Genomic DNA, 8,849 nt, shown 5'->3' on the forward strand with positions numbered 1-8,849 from the left:
ACACATTACACCCACTACACCATGCACTCACACAACTGAAAAAGATATTACACAAACTACACCATGCAATCACTCAACAAAAGATCGCGAGAATAAAATAGACAATAAAACACAAGACGGGATATTTCCGTCAACACAAATGAACCCAGCTACTGATCAAACCAAATCAAAAGAAAACAAAAATTCAACGCACCCATCTGACAACAGTGTAAAACAATCTAATTCCAAACTTGGCGAATCACAAAACACTACTAAAATCAATGATACAAATACTACAACTGCAGTAAAAAGTGACAAAACAAATGATGTCGACCACTCTGTTTTAGAACAGGTATCAGATTACGTCAATTCATTTTGGGTTCCAAGCAATGAAGCGGAAATAAAACAAAAGAAAAAAGAAACGTTACCGGTAGATCAAAAAATCAATGGCGACTTGAGAAATGAATTGGATAATGGACCGGAAAAAAGAGAACAGGCTAAACACATGACGGAAAATTTCACGTCAACAACTACTGTCGGTAGTAAATCTAATCAAGACAATGTTACACCCACAACTCATTCTGATATTACAGCAAAAGTGAGTAACATTGTAGTACATCAAGAAAGTACAAGCGCAGTCAAGGAGGGCAATGAAAAAGACAAATCAGCCATAAAAGATAACAAAGTTAATAATGTTGACAACTCAGTTTTGGATCACGTGTCTGATTACGTAAACTCATTTTGGGTTCCTACCAATGAAGCAGAAGTTAAAGAAAAAAGTAAAGAAATGAAAACGTTAGACCAACAAAAAGTAAATCAAGATACAGGAAATAGGTCAAACACGGGTCCGATAGTTAAACAAGGAACACCTCAACTAGCTGAAACTCAATTAGCCCCTGAAAATGTCAAAACAACTACTCCATGTACACACACAACTACAGAACATATTACATCCACCACACCATGTACTCACTCACCATCGGTAAACATTGCACCCATTTCGCCATGTACACACACAACCCAAGAACATATTACACCCACTACATCATGTACTCACACAACCGAAGAACATATTACACAAACTTCACCATGCACTCACTCAACAAAAGATCGCGAGAATAAAATAAACAATAAAACAAAACACGCGATGGAACAATCACAAATAAACACAGCTACTAATCAAACCGAATCAAAAGAAAACAAAAATTCAACGCATCCGTCAGAGAATAGTGTAAAACAATCTAATTCCGAACTTGGCGAATCACAAAACACAACTAAAAACAATGATACAAATATTACACCTGCAGTAAAAAGTGACAAAACGAATGATGTCGACCACTCTGTTTTGGAACACGTATCAGATTATGTCAATTCATTTTGGGTTCCAAGCAATGAAGCGGAAATAAAACCGAAGAAAAAAGAAATGTTACCGGTAGATCAAAAAATCACTGGCGACTTGAGAAATGGATTGGATAATGGTTGGGAAAAAAGAGAACAGGCTAAACGCATGACGGAAAATTTCACGTCAACAACTACTGTCGGTAGTAAATATAATCAAGACAATGTTACACCCACAACTCATTCAGACATTACAGCAAAAGCAAGTAACATTATAGTACATCAAGAAAGTGCAAGCGCAGTCAAGAAGGGCAATGAAAAAGACAAATCAGCCATAAAAGATAACAAAGTTAATAATGTTGAACCCATCATGCCGTAGGGGTAAAGGGACTTTTAATTCAAAGGTAGGTATGTAGATTCAATTCAATGGTAGATGGAGATATAATTGAATGTCTTGATGGAAGACTCAGTAACTTTGAGAAGTTCCATAACAATTAATGTAAAAGAAATAGTGAAGAGTATAAGTTATTTCTTTTACATTAATAATAATTGAATGTGTTTAACATGAACATTTTGCATTTTTCTGTTTGTCGCGCCATAACTTTCGAACATCGAACGGTGACGGTTGGTTCGATTATGATTGGATTTGATAAAAATTTCTACAACATTAAAGTAATACCTATTGATTTTTGACCCCATTGAGCCTTCTGGAGTCCTATATCTGGGTCATTCACTTCAATAATGCACAAGTAGTGTATTTTCTATTTTCCAGCTAATAAAGAAGAAAAGAAAGTTCAAATTTCAATAATAATCTGATAGATATTTCCAGTCTCATAGTGGTCGGTCCGACTTTTTGACACATGGAAAAATCTTACGTATTCTTCCACGTCAAACCCCATGCACCGAACACATTTGGTTCTGTCTCTGGAATTCAAGGTAATGTTCAAATAATAAAAATATGCATATCATTCACTCTTGGGTAAATTCAATAATACACCTCACACTTCATTGTTGAGGTATGTGTGTGGGAGAATAATATTGCAGTTTTTTACTTTTTTCACTAAAAACCTATCTGACAGGCAAGTTTTCAAAAGGAAAGAATTCTGGAATGCTCCCAGCTATGAGTAGGCGCATTTGTGCAAAATAGATACTAAAAATTTCTGCTTCTTCCGTGCAATTCATGCCTGTTTAATGAATATAAGAAATTGTTTATCTCTCTAGAATAGTCCTTAAATCAGTCTCTAGAATCAGTCTCTTAAATCACTCTCTAGAATAGTTTATACAACTAATTACCTCAGGACAAACCAACATGTGAATGTTTATATCACCATACTTGATTTTCTAATTTTTACAAAAAAAAAAAAAAAAAAAAAAAAAAAAAAATTGACAACTCCGTTTTGGATCACGTGTCTGATTACGTAAACTCATTTTGGGTTCCTACCAATGAAGCAGAATTTAAAGAAAAGAGTAAAGAAATGAAAACGTTAGACCAACAAAAAGTAAATCAAGATACAGCAAATAGGTCAAACACGGGTCCGATTGTTAAACAAGGAACACCTCAACTGACTGAAAATCAATTAGCCCCTGAAAATGTCAAACCAACTACTCCATGTACACAAACAACTACAGAACATATTACATCCACCACACCATGTACTCACTCACCTCCAGAAAACATTGCACCCATTTCGCCATGTACACAAACAACTACAGAACACATTACAGCCACTACACCATGCATTCACACAACCGAAGAACATATTACACCCACTACACCATGTACTCCCACGACCGAAGAACACATTACACAAACTTCACCATGCAGTCACACAACCCAAGAACATATTACACAAACTGCACCATGCACTCACTCAACAGATCGCGAGAATAAAATAGACAATAAAACAAAAGACGCGATGGAACAATCACAAATAAACACAGCTATTAATCAAATAAACACAGCTACTAATCAAACCGAATCAAAAGAAAACAAAAATTCAACGCACCCATCTGACAACAGTGTAAAACAATCCAATTCCAAACTTGGCGAATCACAAAACACTACTAAAATCAATGATACAAATACTACAACTGCAGTAAAAAGTGACAAAACAAATGATGTCGACCACTCTGTTTTGGAACACGTATCAGATTACGTCAATTCATTTTGGGTTCCAAGCAATGAAGCGGAAATAAAACCAAAGAAAAAAGAAATTTTACCGGTAGATCAAAAAATCAATGGCGACATGAGAAATGGTTTGGATAATGGACCGGAAAAAAGAGAACAGGCTAAACACATGACGGAAAATTTCACGTCAACAACTACTGTCGGTAGTAAATCTAATCAAGACAATGTTACACCCACAACTCAATCAGACATTACAGCAAAAGCGAGTAACATTGTAGTACATCAAGAAAGTGCAAGCGCAGTCAAGAAGGGCAATGAAAAAGACAAATCAGCCATAAAAGATAACAAAGTTAAAAATGTTGACAACTCCGTTCTGGATCACGTGTCTGATTACGTAAACTCATTTTGGGTTCCTACCAATGAAGCAGAAGTTAAAGAAAAGAGTAAAGAAATGAAAACGTTAGACCAACAAAAAGTAAATCAAGATACAGCAAATAGGTCAAACATGGGTCCGATTGTTAAACAAGGAACACCTCAAATGACTGAAACTCAATTAACCCCTGAAAATGTCAAAACAACTACTGTCTGTACAAACACAACTGCAGAAAATGTTAAATCCACTACTCCATGTACTCACTCAACTACAGAACACATTACACCCGCTACACCATGCACTCACACAACTGAGAAAGATATTACACAAACTACACCATGCACTCACTCAACAAAAGATCACGAGAATAAAATAGACAATAAAACACAAGACGGGATTGTTCCGTCAACACAAATGAACACAGCTACTGACCAAACCAAATCAAAAGAAAACAAAAATTCAACGCACCCATCTGACAACAGTGTAAAACAATCTAATTCCAAACTTGGCGAATCACAAAACACTACTAAAATCAATGATACAAATACTACAACTGCAGTAAAAAGTGACAAAACAAATGATGTCGACCACTCTGTTTTGGAACATGTATCAGATTACGTCAATTCATTTTGGGTTCCAAGCAATGAAGCGGAAATAACAGCAAAGAAAAAAGAAATGTTACTGGTAGATCAAAAGATCAATGGCGACATGAGAAATGGATTGGATAATGGACCAGAAAAAAGAGAACAGGCTAAACACATGACGGAAAATTTCACGTCAACAACTACTGTCGGTAGTAAATCCAATCAAGATAATGTTACACCCACAACTCATTCTGATATTACAGCAAAAGCAAGTAACATTGTAGTACATCAAGAAAGTGCAAGCGCAGTCAAGGAGGTCAATGAAAAAGACAAATCAGCCATTAAAGATAACAAAGTTAATAATGTTGACAACTCAGTTTTGGATCACATGTCTGATTACGTAAACTCATTTTGGGTTCCTACCAATGAAGCAGAAGTTAAAGAAAAGAGTAAAGAAATGAAAACGTTAGACCAACAAAAAGTAAATCAAGATACAGCAAATAGGTCAAACACGGGTCCGATTTTTAAACAAGGAACACCTCAACTAGCTGAAAATCAATTTATTCCCGAATATGTCAAAACAACTACTGCCTGTACAAACACAACTACAGAAAATGTTAAATCCACTACTCCATATACTCACTCAAATACAGAACATATTACATCCACTACACCATGTACTTTCTCATCTTCAGAAAACATTACACCCACTTCACCATGTACTCACTCAACTACAGAACATATAACACCCACTACACCATGCACTCACTCAACAACAGATCGCGAGTATAAAATAGACAATAAAACACAAGACGGGATTGTTCCGTCAACACAAATGAACACAGCTACTGACCAAACCAAATCAAAAGAAAACAAAAATTCAACGCACCCATCTGACAACAGTGTAAAACAATCTAATTCCAAACTTGGCGAATCACAAAACACTACTAAAATCAATGATACAAATACTACAACTGCAGTAAAAAGTGACAAAACAAATGATGTCGACCACTCTGTTTTGGAACATGTATCAGATTACGTCAATTCATTTTGGGTTCCAAGCAATGAAGCGGAAATAACAGCAAAGAAAAAAGAAATGTTACTGGTAGATCAAAAGATCAATGGCGACATGAGAAATGGATTGGATAATGGACCAGAAAAAAGAGAACAGGCTAAACACATGACGGAAAATTTCACGTCAACAACTACTGTCGGTAGTAAATCCAATCAAGATAATGTTACACCCACAACTCATTCTGATATTACAGCAAAAGCAAGTAACATTGTAGTACATCAAGAAAGTGCAAGCGCAGTCAAGGAGGTCAATGAAAAAGACAAATCAGCCATTAAAGATAACAAAGTTAATAATGTTGACAACTCAGTTTTGGATCACATGTCTGATTACGTAAACTCATTTTGGGTTCCTACCAATGAAGCAGAAGTTAAAGAAAAGAGTAAAGAAATGAAAACGTTAGACCAACAAAAAGTAAATCAAGATACAGCAAATAGGTCAAACACGGGTCCGATTTTTAAACAAGGAACACCTCAACTAGCTGAAAATCAATTTATTCCCGAATATGTCAAAACAACTACTGCCTGTACAAACACAACTACAGAAAATGTTAAATCCACTACTCCATATACTCACTCAAATACAGAACATATTACATCCACTACACCATGTACTTTCTCATCTTCAGAAAACATTACACCCACTTCACCATGTACTCACTCAACTACAGAACATATAACACCCACTACACCATGCACTCACTCAACAACAGATCGCGAGTATAAAATAGACAATAAAACACAAGACGGGATTGTTCCGTCAACACAAATGAACACAGCTACTGACCAAACCAAATCAAAAGAAAACAAAAATTCAACGCACCCATCTGACAACAGTGTAAAACAATCTAATTCCAAACTTGGCGAATCACAAAACACTACTAAAATCAATGATACAAATACTACAACTGCAGTAAAAAGTGACAAAACAAATAATCTGTTACATCTACTACTCCATGTACTCACACAACTACAAAATCTGTTACATCTACTACTCCATGTACTCACACAACTACAAAATCTGTTACATCTACTACTCCATGTACTCACACAACTACAAAATCTGTTACATCTACTACTCCATGTACTCACACAACTACAAAATCTGTTACATCTACTACTCCATGTACTCACACAACTACAAAATCTGTTACATCTACTACTCCATGTACTCACACAACTACAAAATCTGTTACATCTACTACTCCATGTACTCACACAACTACAAAATCTGTTACATCTACTACTCCATGTACTCACACAACTACAAAATCTGTTACATCTACTACTCCATGTACTCACACAACCATAGAACAGGATACATCTACAACTCCATGTACTCACTCAACTACAGAATCTGTTAAATCCACTACACCATGCACTCACATAACTACAGAATCTGTTACATCTACTACTCCATGTACTCACACAACCATAGAACAGGATACATCTACAACTCCATGTACTCACTCAACTACAGAATCTGTTAAATCCACTACACCATGCACTCACATAACTACAGAATCTGTTACATCTACTACTCCATGTACTCACACAACCATAGAACAGGATACATCTACAACTCCATGTACTCACTCAACTACAGAATCTGTTAAATCCACTACACCATGCACTCACATAACTACAGAATCTGTTACATCTACTACTCCATGTACTCACACAACCATAGAACATGTTACATCCACTACTCCATGTAATCACACAACTACAGACCCTGTTACATCCACTTCACCATGTACAAACACAACAACAGAACATGCCGTGTCCAATACAAAATATACTTCATCAGAACTTAAATACAGCAAAGTTAACATGATTGAAAATTCTGTTTTGGAGCATGCTTCTGATTATATAAACTCATTTTGGATTAGTAGTAATGCAGCAGAAATTAAAGAAAAGAGTAAAGAAATAAAAACATTAGACCAACAAAAACAGGATACAGAAAAAATATCAAGAACTGGTCTTGGTTTTAACCAAGGCGGACATCACATATCGTACACTGAATTAAATCCTGAAGATGTTAAAACTACTACTTGTAAAAACTCTACTACTGTACCTCCTACAGAAATAACAATACCATCGCCGACAACTACTTGTAAACACTCTATTACTGAACCTCCCACTGAAACTACACCTTGTACACACTCAACTACTGTACCTTTTACAAAAACAACATCAACAACACAGTCTACTACTGTACCTCCTACAGAAACATCGCCGACGACTACTTGTACACATTCTATTACTCTAGCTCCTACTGAAACTACACCATGTACACTCTCTACGACTGAACCTTCTACAGAAACATCACCAACGTCTACTTGTACACACTCTACTACTGTACCTCCTATTGAAACATTACCAACAACTACTTGTACACACTCAACTATTGTACCTCCTACAGAAACATCAACAACTACTTGTACACACTCTACTACTAGAACTGCTACAGAAACAACACCAACAACTACTTGTACACATTCTACTACTGAAAATTCTACGGAAACAACACCGTCAACTACTTGTACACACTCTACTACAGTACCACTTGCAGATACAACGCCAACAACTAGCTGTACACACTCTACTACTGTAAATTCAGCGGAAACATCACCAACAACTACTTGTACCAAACCTTCTACAGAAACAAAAATATCATCGCCTATTTATAATTTCCGACAGCTGATTTTAACAAAAATGTATAATAATGAAATATCTACCACAATAATTTCTACTGAAACAACACCCTGTACACACTCCACTACTGTACCTCCTACAGAAACATCACCAACAACTGCTTGTACACACTCAACTATTGTACCTCCTACAGAAACATCACCAACAACTACTTGTACAAACTCTACTTCTGTACCATCTACAGAAACATTACCAACAACTACTTGTACAAACTCTACTACTGTACCAACTACAGAAACATTACCAACAACTACTTGTACACACTCTACTACTGTACTTCCTACAGAAATAACACCAACAACTACTTGTACACATTCTACTACTCAAACTTCTACGGAAACATCGCTAAAAACTACTTGTACACACTCTAATACTGAACAAACTACAGAAACATCGCCAACAACTACTTGTACACACTCCACTACTGTACCTCCTACAGAAACATCACCAACAACTGCTTTTACAAACTCAACTATTGTACCTCCTACAGAAACATCAACAACTACTTGTACACACTCTACTACTGTACCTCCTACAGAAACATCACCAACAACTGCTTTTACAAACTCAACTATTGTACCTCCTACAGAAACATCAACAACTACTTGTACACACTCTACTACTGTACCTCCTACAGAAACATCACCAACAACTGCTT

At 36.1% G+C, this 8,849-nt stretch overlaps 1 protein-coding gene and 1 long non-coding RNA gene across 2 annotated transcripts in view; both read left to right on the top strand.

Moving 5' to 3' along the window:
- LOC103516154 (ATP-binding cassette sub-family G member 4) overlaps positions 1 to 8,849 on the top strand; it is a gene marked incomplete at its 5' end in the record, with an annotated part of 38,933 nt that overhangs the window by 23,869 nt on the left and 6,215 nt on the right. The gene's annotated exons all lie outside the window — the stretch shown is intronic.
- On the top strand, positions 1,683 to 2,258 carry LOC113470304. The gene is made up of 2 exons (XR_003393404.1): positions 1,683 to 1,721; positions 2,090 to 2,258. It is a non-coding gene; the product is annotated as an uncharacterized LOC113470304 (long non-coding RNA).

The sequence above is a fragment of the Diaphorina citri genome, unplaced genomic scaffold, assembly GCF_000475195.1.
Source record: "Diaphorina citri unplaced genomic scaffold, Diaci psyllid genome assembly version 1.1 scaffold1498, whole genome shotgun sequence".
In the NCBI taxonomy this organism is placed as follows: domain Eukaryota; kingdom Metazoa; phylum Arthropoda; class Insecta; order Hemiptera; family Psyllidae; genus Diaphorina; species Diaphorina citri.